The 14,484-nt window shown below is 43.9% G+C and overlaps 1 protein-coding gene across 1 annotated transcript in view; it reads right to left on the bottom strand.

The window, feature by feature from the left end:
• CREB5 (cAMP responsive element binding protein 5) overlaps window positions 1-2,360 on the bottom strand; it is a 266,685-nt gene extending 264,325 nt beyond the window's left edge. The window contains exon 1 of the mRNA XM_079948043.1: window positions 2,346-2,360. The gene's annotated coding sequence lies outside the window, so the exon portion shown is untranslated. The remainder of the gene's footprint in view (window positions 1-2,345) is intronic.
• Window positions 2,361-14,484: the final 12,124 nt, after the last annotated feature.

Below are 14,484 nucleotides of genomic sequence, written 5' to 3'. Positions count from 1 at the left end.
CCGCCTAGATGGGTTCGGGAGAAGGAAGCTGGAAAGCGGCGAGCCCCCACCTCCGCTCCCGGGAGAGAAGGAGGGCGGGCGGGAGAAGTCCCCGGGAGCGTCCCCGATGCAGTTGCCGGAGGCGGCGGAGAAAAGGGCTTCATGCAACTGCGCCCATTCACACGTGCAGTTGTTGAAGAGGTGTATCCCACCCCCCAGGACTAAATCTGAGCCGAGGTTCGACCCCAGAACGCTGAAGAACAGGAGAAAGGAAGCACCCTGAGCACATACAGAGGGCGCACTGCCCGCTACACAACACAGATGGCGAGGCAGGTCGTCTCAGTGGCTCTAGTCTTGGTGCATCCTGAACTCTGTTTTGCAGCAACCTGCGACATCTTGCATGTAGCCCGGAATGTGCTCCCTTGAACTCAGTACTCTGGTCTGCTCATACCTAATCACACGTCCCGTTTCGGCCACCGGTACTTCCAGACCCGGGAAAACGTGCACGGGGTTTGGAATGCAAGTCTCTTGCTACAAACTGCAGGGAAGTTACATCCTGATGAGTTTGTGCACCTCCATCCAAATTTTGCTGCTTTTTGCTTTACATTCAACTTGATAAAGATTTGAGAAGAACAAAGCTTGTTCTCTGCTTTGTAATATTTTAATAAGTCCTGATTAAATTATTATCATACTGTTACCTTTGGATTTTGCAGCCTCAGCTTCCTATGGGCAACTATTTGAGGCCTGATTGACAGAAGCAGCCATGTAGGAAATAAAATTTTGACCATGCCTTCTTTTTCAAAGGGCTAGGATGGGTCAGGCCAGTTTATTCTCTACTGGCAACTGATGTAAGGAGCATTTATTCTGCCAGGCACTGTGGGTCTTGTAGTCAGTTGCTGCCAAGGAAAAGATCTATAGGGTCTCTCCTGTGTAAATGTGGGCCTAGTCTTTCACTTGCCTCCTCAAATAAAAAGGCTTTCTGCCCTTCTTAGGGAATGAGGAGCAGCAGAGGTGGGATATTATTATTATTATTATTATTATTATTATTATTATTATTATTATTAATACCCCACCCATCTGGCTGCGTTCTCCCAATCCAATTGAGGAGTGAGGTTATCACCCCTCTACTACTATCCAAACCAGGTTGTTCAACCTTTGCTACTGTTGCCTTCTAGAAAATCAAGATAATCAGGTGATAGCAAGAACTGGGGGAGAAAATAGCAGGAGCAATTAGAATATGATCTATTATTTGATTATTGATGTAAACCTCCAGAATGTATTTTGTATAGTTAAGTTTTTACCTCTATCTTCAGTACCTTTTATTTCATTTCATTGCTATGGCTAGTGGCTGATGCAAATAAAGATTCTTCCAGTTCTGATTCTGAACCCCAATCCAAGGTGGGCCAGTTGGGAAAAGAGTCGTGCTTGCCTCATAGTTGACTGGAAATAAACTGTCATGTTTTTAAGCATCCCCTTCCCAAAGAATTGCTGTGTATTTGAAATTACTTGTGTCATTTTAGTCCCAACACTGTAAAGAAAAATTTGGGATCTGGGAGATCTGGGTACCAAACCCAGGTCGCTAAAAAAAGGTATGCATTTCCCAACCTTCAAAGTTGGACTCAAACATAGAATCGAATAAGAGAAAAAAGTGTTTTTTTGAAGTGCTACTAAAATGCACCTTTGATACCACAAAAAGAATGATCATACAATGAAGGTAAATATAAATTACTTGGATGAAGAAATTGAGGGGATGCACATCAAATTTACAGATGACACCAAAGTGGGAGGGGAAGCCAACACTGCAGAAGACTGAATCAGAGTTCAAGATGACTTTAACAGATTGGAAAACTGGGCCAAAACTATCAAAATGAATTTCAATAGGGACAAATAGTTCTGCACTTAGCCAGGAAGAACCAGCTGCACAAATATAAGGAGGAGGACACTTGACTTGCCAGTAGTCCACATGAAAAGGATCTGGGGTCCTTTGTCGACCACAAAGCTTAATATGAGTCAACAGTGTGATGCAGCAGCAGCAAAAAAACCCAAAACAAACAAAAAAACCCAGCTACTGCTATTCTAGGCTGCATCAACAGAAGTATAGTGTCCAGATCATGGGAAGTAATAGTACCACTCTATTCTACCTTTGTCAGACCTGGAGTCCTGTGCCCAGCAAGGGAACACAAAACATGCACTAAGATGCACTGCTAGAGTTGCACCACACTGTCCCCATCTCAGCAGAGCAGTGAGCCTACAAAGTGCACAGTAAAGGACTTTGGTGAAAGGCCACCTGACACAGAAAGAGATTTTTGCAAAAACAACTGCCCAAGGCACCCCAAAGTAGGAATGGTCCATGTAGTAACTTTTACCTTGCCTTGGAATCCTTAGAAATCCCCTGCAGCAAGACGCCAGACGCAAGACTCATCTGGAGTCTTAGGTCCATTTTTGCTACTGGAGCTGCAAGAACAATGAACAGTATAAAGAAGGATGGAGACGGGTGATCATCTGGTTGGGAAAAAACATAAAATATTATTATTAATAATAATAATATGCACTTTTCAAATATAATTTTTTCAAGTCTGCTTACACCAAATATTTCAATGATACAATCAACAATATAAAAGTCAGACATACACTACTACAACAATTCAAAGCACTAGCATCAGATCAGCTGATTCAAGGGTAAAATACATTTTTAAACCCTGGACTTTGTCACCTTGTGCAAAAAAAATCTCCAACAGCAGCTGCATACTGGTCAAGCCTTTCTTGCCTTGCCAGCCCAAGACAATATATACACAGGCACATGCACCCCCCCCCTTGGGACTAAATGTTTAAAAATTCTTGTTGCATCAATTGCTGGCTTCAGCTGCACCACCCCTCCCCGCCCCGCTCCTTGGAAAGTGTTCTCTGCAACTGGTGCACCATCACCAATAAGCCTCTTTCTGCAGCTTCTCCCCCTCCTCCACTCCACATGTCAATCGAGAAGACACCTGGCCAAGAACTTCAGTGAATGGACAGGAGGAAATAGAGGAAAGAGACCCTGCAGGGATCCTGGTTCCAAACTAGTACATTGAATTGTGCAAGGAAACTGACCAGGAGTTAGCGCAGCTGCTTAAGGACACTTGCCTCAAGAGGTAGTTCAATATTTAAAGAGATATAGGGATGTTGTCCTCTCCCATAGCAGCACCTTTTTGCACACAGTGCAGATGAGCTGTGGCCCGTCTGTTCACATGGTTATTAATAATACAGTGGTACCTCGGGTTAAGTACTTAATTTGTTCCAGAGAACCATTCTTAACCTGAAACTGTTCTTAACCTGAAGCACCACTTTAGCTAACGAGGCCTCCTGCTGCCACCACGCCGCCGGAGCACGATTTCTGTTCTCATCCTGAAGCAAAGTTCTTAACCCGAGGTACTATTTCTGGGTTAGCGGAGTGTGTAACCTGAAGCGTGTATAACCTGAGGTGCCAGTGTACTTATTTATTAATCACCTTCCACCTGTATATCTCCAGGCACTGTACAAAAGCTAATGGAAGGATGCATAGGAAGGTGATAGGTGTGGCAGCGATGGGGGAAATGGCACCGATTGCTTTGTTTCCTGCAGTGCAGTTTCCAGAGGCAGAAGATCTCTGCGCAAACTACACTGGTACCTCGGGTTACATATGCTTTAGGTTACATACGCTTCAGGTTACAGACTCCGCTAACCCAGAAATAGTACCTCGGGTTAAGAACTTTGCTTCAGGATGAGAACAGAAATTGTGCGGCAGTGGCGCGGTGGCAGCGGGAGGCCCCATTAGCTAAAGTGGTGCTTCAGGTTAAGAACAGTTTCAGGTTAAGAACGGACCTCTGGAATGAATTAAGTACTTAACCCATGGTACCACTGTACCAAGGGACGCGGGTGGCACTGTGGGTTAAACCACAGAGCCTAGGACTTGCCAATCAGAAGGTTGGCGGTTCGAATCCCCACGACAGAGTGAGCTCCCGTTGCTTGGTCCCTGCTCCTGCCAACCTAGCAGTTTGAAAGCACAAATTGCAAGTAGATAAATAGGTACCGCTCTGGTGGGAAGGTAAACGGCATTTCCATGCGCTGCTCTGGTTCGCCAGAAGTGGCTTAGTCATGCTGGTCACATGACCCGGAAGCTGTACGTCGGCTCCCTCGGCCAATAAAGCGAGATGAGCGCCGCAACCCCAGAGTCGGCCATGACTGGTCTTAATGGTCAGGGGTCCCTTTACCTTTACCTTTACCACTGTACCAGTTGACGGTGCCTTTGGGTCTACATAGCCATGAGGATGCAAAAGGTCCCAGCAATTCAGTCTTGTTGACCACCACCTAATGCAAGGATGGAGAATCTGTGGTCCTCCAAATCTTGTTAGACTACAACTGGCCTCATCACTGTTGCCCCTGCAAACCAGGGCTGATGGGAGCTGGAGTCCATCAATGGCTGGAGAATCACAGGTTCTCCACCCCTGCCTTGATGCATATGATGGTGACTACATCATGTTGCTCTGATACACTAGCCACCATGTAGTAGGGCCACAAGATCAGTCTGTCTGTGTATGTTAGGGGCTTCCTCTTTGACTCAGTAGGTCAAAACTGTAATTGAAACCATAAAATAGCTTTCATAAATGCACCCAATGTTCAGACAAAATGAAAAAGGTGTCTGAAATTTAAAGCCCCTCAGAATTTTGATTGGGATGAGACAGGTTGAGGGTACTTTTTGTGAGTAATGCTAATACTGGAGCTGTTTCAGCAAGCCTCCAAAATCTTAGTCATCCCAGTAAAATATATGATGAAGTGGAAAGTAAAGGTATTGCAATAATTAAAGGAGCTGTGTATGTCATACATTCGTTTCAACTAAAAAAAAAACCCTACTGATGTCACAAAATTAATGGTTAATAGGGTCTCCACTACATTTTACATGCAATTTTAAAGATATAAAATTATCAACCATGTGATTTTCTAAATTGCTGCCAGACCTGATTAATATCATCATTACTTTTAACATTTACGATAATCTTGTTGCTAGAGAACAAAAAAAGACTCTTTCCTCATAAGCGATAGCATTTGAAAGCCGTCAGATCATTTGCTTCACACGTTATCCGTATCAAAAGAATATAAATGCTTAGGTGTTGTTTCTTTAGAGTTAAGAATAAGTTAAGCATGAGGTGAGCTGACCGCCCCACCCCATCTGATGTTGGTTACGATAATCTGGGACGCAGGTGGCGCTGTGGTCTAAACCACAGAGCCTCGGGCTTGCCAATCAGAAGGTTGGCAGTTTGAATCCCTGCGACGGGGTGAGCTCCCATTGTTCAGTCCCAGCTCCTGCCCACCTAGCAGTTCGAAAGCACATCAAAGTGCAAGTAGATAAATAGGTACCGCTCTGGCGGGATGGTAAATGGTGTTTCCATACGCTGCTCTGATTCGCCAGAAGCGGCTTAGTCATGCTGGCCACATGACCCGGAAGCTGTACGCTGGCTCCCTCAGCCAATAAAGCGAGATGAGCGCCGCAACCCCAGAGTCGGTCATGACCGAACCTAATGGTCAGGCGTTTCTGTGCACTGCTCTGGTTCGCCAGAAGCAGCTTAGTCATGGTGGCCGCATGATCCAGAAGCTGTCTGTGGACAAATGCCGGCTCCCTCGCCCTATAGAGAAGGAAGAAGAAGAAGAGGAGGAGGAGGAGGAGGAGGAGGAGGAGGAGGAGGAGGAGTTTGGATTTGATATCCCGCTTTTCACTCCCTTTAAGGAGTCTCAAAGCGGCTAACATTCTCCTTTCCCTTCCTCCCCCACAACAAACACTCTGTGAGGTGAGTGGGGCTGAGAGACTTCAAAGAAGTGTGACTGGCCCAAGGTCACCCAGCAGCTGCATGTGGAAGAGCGAACCCGGTTCCCCAGATTACAAGACTACCGCTCTTAACCACTACACCACACTGGCTCTCTTATTTGGTCTTCTTATCTTACAAATGTATCCTTACCAGTTGCAGTAACCATGCTGTGGAGGACAATTATAACCCTGCTGGCCACAGCAAGCATGAAAAAAGTGGTTGAGAAACCCCTTTACTAGAGATTGCAAGTTCTTCTTGATATCTTGGCGCAATTTGAATTAAATGCAGAGGTACCTCCTCCCCGAGGTGAAGATCAGGTAATCCAATACTAGCTCTCTTCTTTGAGAGAATCAGCCTTTTTACAGAGGTTTACATTTCCTCGCAGCTTGTATAAAAGTGGTGGTGGCAGAGAACACTTGACAAGAAATGATTCTCACTCTAGTTAGCTAGTTAGGAGGCCAGCTCATTGAACTTTAGAGACTCTTTTCCTAATTTGCTAACTATCAAAAGAAAGCAGAACTTGAGGGCGGGGAGTCAGATCTCTATCTTTCAAAACTGGATCAGAGGTGCATTGAGGTACAGAAATAGGAGGTTGCCAATATTTTGTTTCTCTTGAGTCCCTGTGCCTTTGAAAGCTTTCTAATAGGCAGCAAAGAAACAGGTGCAACTATCTCCATGCTAGACACACCCGCTCCATTCCTATCCATCATGAGAAGTTCTGAGAGGCTCAAGAGGAAAACAAAGCAACAGCCCCCACCTCTGGGAAACAGCTGCTTTCTCATTGGTCACTGCTGCAGAACTTTCTTGTGGCCTGCATGGTAGCGATGGGGAGAACCTCCTTGCTCCTCTAAGTTTCAAATGATGGCTGGACAAGCTATGAAAGACATAGAGGTAGGAATGAATAATGAAAAGCAGGTGGGCAGAGACTGGGTCCAGCAACAGGGGGCTTTGACGGGACTTGCTTATCTGTGTTTGTGTGATTCAGTTTAACAAATATTATCAGGCCATATGCACGGATAGACAAAAATAAAATCGACAGAAACTCAATACATCAGTAAAGCCAAGCCAACGGTCGATAGAATCCAAAATAGACCCAAATCTAAACCCGGGCAAACAGTCTTAACAAAAATCAACCCAGTTACAAAAGTTAAAAACTGTCAAAATGACATTATTCATCAGTGACTAAAATGGAATATCAATGATGTTAAACAATATTAAGAGATGTTTGAATATCTGAAAGCTTTTGTTTGTCTTTGTCTTACAGACACACACATGCACACACACACACACACACACACACACACACACAAAGGCAAGGTAAAGGTAAAGAACCCCTGAACGGTTAAGTCCATGGGGTTGTGGCGCTCATCTCGCTTTCAGGCCAAGGGAGCTGGCGTTTGTCCACAGACAGCTTTCCGGGTCATGTGGCCAGCATGACTAAACCATTTCTGGCTCAACGGAACACCATGATGGAAACCAGAGCACACAGAAACGCGGTTTACCTTCCCGCCACAGCGGTACCTATTTATCTACTTGCACTGGTGTTCTTTCGAACTGCTAGGTAGGCAAGAGCTGGGACAGAGCAACAGGAGCTCTCCCTGTTGTGTGGATTCAAACGTCCAACCTTCTGATTGGCAAGTCCAAGAGGCTCAGTGGTTTAAACCACAACGCCACCCGCATCCCTTACACACACAAACACAAATAAGCCCCAGATGAGTCTCTCTAGGGAAAGCATTCCACGTAATATGGGGCACTGCTGACAATGCCCTCTCCCTCACTGACACTATCATTTTGAGGGCCACTCAGAGAAGGGCCTCTGTTAGCGATCATAGGGCATGGGTAGGTACGGTAGATACAGAAAGTTCACCTGACCTTCCTCTCGCTGAGTTGCTGCAGGATACTGGGTCTGAGTGGTGGCGCAGTGCAGACACCCTGGCAGAAGCACTAGATTGGCTCCAGCGGCATGCTTGCACCGCACCAGCCATGCTGCCTCCACATGCCTCTCCCTTGTCATCCTGGTATGATGCAGCAACTCAGCTGTCTGCTGCTGACTGGGAAAAAGCAGCTCTTTAGGTGTTGAGTTCCCCAGCCACTTCAGAGTTTTTTTAGGTCAACCAAGCCCTTTTAATTGGTCCTGGAAAAGAACTGGGCTGGTCAAGGTGAGTTTGAAAATAAAGGTGCTGCCATCTGTGTGCTCCTCCACTCCATATGCCCCAGCCCTACTCACCTGTTAGAAATTCCTCCTAACAGGAGGGTCAGAACTTCAATAAAGATCGGGACAAATTGACATTATATTTGAAACACCACTGTAAACACTTGAGCTCTTTGGCAGGCTTTAAATAACTCTTGCAATGTTACACAGACTTTGGGTGTAATGGAGGATTGTAAATTAGTTGAACTTATAATATGCAGGTTTGTTTTATAAAAAATAAAAAAGTGGCTCAAAGAACCCACGGAGGGGAGGAGGGAAGTCTTGATATGCAAAAGATTCTTGAGTTGTTTTTATTATTTGTGATTATGAATGTGAATGGAGTTTTAAGATCAAAGAATAATAAAAAGAAATTCCTCATAACAGAGGCAGCAAAATTCACCCGTGAGTGGGGCTAACGCATACATTCCCCCCCAACATTTCACTGCTGAAAGTAGGGATGTCCCGTTCCATAATGATAATTTTACTATTTATACCCCACACATCTTACTGGGTTGCCCCAGCTACTCTGGCCATCTTCCAACATATATAAAAACATAATAAAACATTTATTAAAAAACCCTTCCCTATACAGGATTGCCTTCAGATTGCTTGGAGGTCAGATAACTTTATACCCTCCAACATTTCTCCAATGAAAATAGGGACATCCTAAGGAAAAATGGGACATTCCAGGATCAAATCAGAAACTGGATTTACTTGAGGGACGATTCCAACAGATTCCACACAAAAAACACTTATGTCCCTGCGGAAATGGCAGCACCAAATCAGTGGTGCATGCCCTCCTGGCTTGCACTCTTTATAAAGACCTGAGGAACGAGATTATCACCCCTCTTTTTTTGTCCTTTCTGGCTCGCCCAACCACTGCCACAGTGTCTTTTCTCCTGGCAGATCAAGAGGAGCAGATGACAGAAAAGGTTGCAGGGTTCTTAGCTGGGGCAATCAGAATAAGGTCCTCTACTTTACTGCTGATTCAGGACCCTAAACTGTGTTTTATATAATCAACTTTTTATTTTGTTCTGTGTATATCACAATGTTCTTTTGTTGCTATGGCCGATGGCTGATGCAAATAAAGTTTCATTCATTCAGAAACCGGGGTAGCTTCTCTAAATCAGGGACGTCCCTGGAAAGCAGGGACACTTGGAGGGTCTGGCTAATGTTGCATCCACGGTACGGAGTTCATTAAGACTCTGGGCCTCTCCAGAAATCCTTTTCATTGTGCGCTCATGAAGATTTGTGTGCATATGCTACTGAGGCATGATTTCGCTTACGATGTCATTTGTGTCTAGGAAAGTTTTAGCATGGCAACACTGCTTCATCTCCAATCCGTTCATATCCCGTAGCTTCCTGCTGAAATCCTGCAACTTTTTGTATCACAAATACTGCAGGATTCTTTGTGATGCTTTCGTTGTGCCACAGTACAAGAGTGCAGTGCTGCTGTAACACTGAGGAAGCGTCACAAAGCTACTAATAGAGTGTAATCAGGTGTGGACTGCTAATGAATTGTTATTACATCAATGGCATGCTGCAGCAGAACACGCCTACTAAAAAAACAACCACCGCACAACAGCAACTCACAACCCAGTCCCTCTGTCTCTGATTACTGTTTGTTGTGTTGCCATGCGCCCTAGTTTGGGTCCTGCAAGGAAGAATACACCATAACTCACTGGCCAAGAGTACAGTACTAGAAAGTGGAGTGGAGTAAAGAAAGAAAAGAGATTCTTCCTTGCAGGATCCAAATCTGTACATGGAAAAATTTACAAGTACATAGCAAAGCTCACTTGGATTTGCAGGTGTAGCCAACAGCCCCCACCCAGTGCAAACTCCATTCTTGTCCATGTCTCGTGTGTAGCACACTCTGCAACAATCTGTTGAATAAGGAATAGTTGCTTGGTCACTAAATACTGTGTCCATATATTAGGGAGAGATAGTACTACTCTGCTACCACAAGGTGTTTGCGCATTCTGCAAACTTTGGGATGCTTGGGAGGGAGAGATGAAGATGTTCAAGAGTTCTGCTTTGAGTTCTACTTTATACACACCCCTTTCTGATGATAACACCATTCTGCTTATTTTTGTATAGTGTATTATCCTTGCAAGGAGCTGAGCTGAACTTCTCAGTAGCCATTTGTTTTTGTAGTCCAGAAACAGAGTACCTGGAAAGTTTTTCTAAGAATAAAAATATTATCTATGTACTCTTCTATTTCACTGTTGCCCTTGGCTTATTGTTTATGCAAAACTCTCTGTTAGGGCATTGCACATGGAGTCCTATGCTGTACATCTTGATCTGAGTCATTTACCAGGCTTGAACTTACATATTTCTAGTGCTGTGCTTGGCAATGACATTAGTCAGACCCTTGCCCTTCAATGTGGAGGGGCAAGAGAGGTGGGGGAAGTCATAGGGGGCATCTTCATAAACTCAAATAGGAATTACTGTATGTTGCCTATTTCAAAGGCTTAACGTGACACCTTCACAGGTAACGGGTGAGTCATGAGTGGGCTTAGGGTGTTAAGCCAAGCTCTAGTGACCATGTACCATTTCCACTTGATTTTACCCTTGTGCTAATGGTGTGTCCCATCAGCATGAGGGGCTTAAGCCATTTCTGGCCTATCAGGGGCACAATAAAAATGAAAATTTACTATACTGGAATGTTCTACTGGTCCACTAGCTTGCTGAGCAGAAGGTTGGCGGTTCAAATCTCTGCGACAGGGTGAGCTCCCATTGCTCTGTTCCAGCTCCTGCCAACCCAGCAGTTCAAAAGCATGCCCGTGCAAGTAGATAAATAGGTACCGCTGTAGCGGGAAGGTAAACAGCATTTTTGTGCGATCTGGTTTCCATCACGGTGTCCCATTGCACCAGAAGCGGTTTAGTCATGACCCGGAAAGCTGTCTGTGGACAAATGCTGGCTCCCTCGGCCTGAAAGCGAGATGAGCGCTGCAACTCCATAGTCGCCTTTGACTGGACTTAACTGTCCAGGGATCCTTTACCTTTTACCTTACCACTAGTGTAGGAAGAATTAGTACAAATCATACCCCATTCAGAAAATGTAATTAGAAGATTACTCAGTATTTAGAAGAATGTTCAGTTAATTATGTTTTGTTTTCTCCTTCGTGTTCTAGTTCAATCCTATGAAAAAGGAAACTTGTCAGGTTTACATAAAATACAATAACACAAGGGATCAATCCTCCTGAAAATAAAGCTATTATTGTGAGGCAAATGACAAGAGTACAAACTCTAGACTGAAGGATTATCTCCTCAGAAAGAGATAAGTTTGGTCCCCAAGCCATAAAGGCAAGAATGAGACTTGAAGGTGAATGGCTTTGTCCATGTCTGTGTTTAGGGAACATAGCCTGGCTCCTGAAACAGAGAACTGAAGCCAAGAGGGCCAGTTGTGTGAGAGAGTGGCAGGGAATTAATTGAGTCATACTGCTGGAGAAAGAAACAGGGCTTCAGGAAGGAGTAACTGAGTCACCCTGTGACAACAGAAGCACAAAGGCATGGAGTTTTGGAACAGCCAGCAAAATAAGAAGCAGGCAAAATGTAGGGTGGATTTAGCTGTGGATTTTCAACATGGAAAGTCAAGTGATTTTGGTATAGCAACAAGTGTATATTGCAAGCACTTATTTCCAGTCATATACCTAAAAGTGTTTTGTGTTTTGAATTCTTTGGGGCTAGGAAAGAACTCTGAAACTGCTGGAGAGCTACTACCTGTCGTATACACAATAGTACGCTAGATGGACCGGGGATCTGAACTCAGCATAAGGCAGATTCCTGTGATCTGTAAGATCACCAACTGTACCACGGGGATGGCTGGCTGCGACTGAGAAAAGAGTGACTTTAGTAATCCATTACTGCACTCCTTCTAAATACCAGTTTGGTGAGCATGACTTGTCCCTATCTCATTCACCATCTAGTTCATCCCAAAAAGTGCTTCCCTTATGAAAGTACTGTACGTGGTTCCTGCTTCATAAAAGCCAGTCTGCAGGAGAGGCACTTGCCTTAAATCTCTCTTACCTGGGAGTAAGCCCCACGTTTCTGAGCACAATTCAAAGTGTTAGTGCTGACCTTTAAAGCCCTAGACAGCCTCAGTCCAGTATACCTGAAGGAGCGTCTCCATCCCCATCGAAGTGAGGTGACAGGGAATCAGGCAGAGGGCCTTCTCAGTAGTGGCACCCGCCCTGTGGAACACCCTCCCACCAGATGTCAAAGAGAACAAAAACTACCAGACTCCTAGAAGACATCTGAAGGCAGCCCTGGTTTAGGGAAGCTTTTAATGTTTGATGGATTACTGTACTTTAATATTTTGTTGGAAGCCGTCCAGAGTGGCTGGGGAAGCCCGGGGGCCACTAGGGGGCACATCGGAAGATGGCTGACAATAACATCTCTCCGACCCACACGAGGTAATTTGGAGGCTATGATGGGAGTAATTAGCCTCCGTACCCCCCCCAGGATGGTGGGGGACGGGACTGCCCTTGCCTGCTGTGCCCTATACCACCCCCGAATTTGTGGGGATGGGGGCACTAGGCACAAAGCCCTCCTGTGGGATTCCGGCACTCCTGGACGCCGTCCCTGATCCGCGCCACTAGCTGCAAGAACTTCAAAAGAAACAATTTGGATGAAGGAATGCACATATCTCAAGGAAGGAGGGGGAGTAAAGACTGCTAACAGAAGAGATCTCTGATAAAACAAGACAAGAATAAAACATGAGAAGATACGCCAAGATACGGTATGGCAAATGACTGATGGGGGAGGGGAAAAACTTTCCTTTCTTTCCTTATGTGATTAAACAAGAATCCCCTCCCCTCACGAGTCAGAATTGTCGTTTTAAGGAGTTAAGCTGTGGATTTAAGGCTGTGTGGAGATAAACTTTCGAACCAAAGCATGTTTTAAGAAGAGTGTGGAATGTATAAGAGCTTTGGAATGACGCAATTAAAAATGCTGTCGCCATATTGGGAAGTTCTGTCGGAGGACTTAAGTCTGAGAGAAGAAATAGAGAAATAGAGATGTTTTAATATTGTGGGTGAAACTCCTCAGTGCGTATCTGAAGAAGTGTGCATGCACACGAAAGCTCATACCAAGAACTAACTTAGTTGGTCTTTAAGGTGCTACTGGAAGGATTTTTTTTTTGATTTTTTTTTGACTATGGCAGACCAACACGGCTACCTATCTGTAACTGTTATCTATGAAGGTGATGATATATGGAAACCATCTCGACTGGAGGATTGGAAGAACGGAAAACTCACACAGGATTATTATTGGTATTTATTGGCTTAAGGAGACTATCAGAAGAGATCATAAAGAAAAAAGAGAAAATATATGAACAAGATGTGATGTGGAAACAGCAAGATAAGACTGGATAGAATTATGAACTCTGTTTGGACTGATTTGGATTGATTTGGACATTAACGCAGTAGCAAGAAGATGATCAGAATCCCCCTTCGGATCTTGAAATATGGGTCCCCCCAACAAAATTTAAAATTCAGCTTTGTAATTCGGAATTTATGTGATGTGATTTAATTTGATTTGATTGGCCGGTTAATAAAAATTATTTAAAAAAAAACAAAAACAGAGTGGCTGGGGAAACCCAGCCAGATGGGCATGGTATAAATTATTATTATTATTATTATTTCTCCTCTAGTTCAGTAAAGGATGCTACTTGATATAACAACACAGGTAGCCAGTATTCTAGAAAGGCATTAGCATTAGTTTGTGTGCTAAATCAATAAACATTTATCAGTAAACATTGAAGCTAAATTTCTGTCCTCCTATAAATGTTTGTTGTGTTTCCAGTGCTGTTATTAACATTAGTTTTAGTGCATGTGCTCATATGCAGCTAAGTCCAGGCCAAAGATTCATGTGATGTTGTTGCTGTTGTTTAAAAGTCACCACACTGAATTCTACACCCTCAGTTTTCTTTAGTGAATGATTTTAAGAAAATCTGTTGTATCAGCTCCTGAATATTCCTAGTAAAATAACAACTATGACACCTGTAAATTTGTGGTGATTTTCCGTCTTATAAATGGTTGTATGAACCATCTTTTCTAACTGAAGAAGAGCTAGGGGAAACTTGAAAGCTCTATATAGGTCTTCCTATACAGGTGGATTTTGTCAGGTTTCTCTGCAAACTTGTATACTCCACTAATGTTCTTATTGCTGATGTTGACATTTTAGGAATATTATCCTTTTTTTGCAGGGGGTGGGAATCTTTGCTACAGAATTTTGGCCTTCTGAAGTTCTGAAATGAGGAATATTAAAATGCTATGTTGCTATGAAGCATTTCAAGTATTTCTATAAAAGTATTTTGTCTGAAAGCATTACTATTAAAAACAGTGCTGTAAAAAAAATCAAATGGAGCAGTATTAAGCAATGCTGTCTTTTGAGAATCACCCAGATCAGTAGAGGAAGTTGATAGCATTGTGAAAATAGTGTAAGTCGGGTGTTCAGTCCCTCTCTGAAAAACAACTGCTTAGTGGGATCAAA

This window comes from Podarcis cretensis, assembly GCF_951804945.1.
Source record: "Podarcis cretensis genome assembly, chromosome: 12".
Classification (NCBI taxonomy): Eukaryota; Metazoa; Chordata; class Lepidosauria; order Squamata; family Lacertidae; genus Podarcis; species Podarcis cretensis.
Note: the sequence above shows the minus strand (reverse complement) of the source record. Positions and strands in the feature narration are given on the sequence as shown.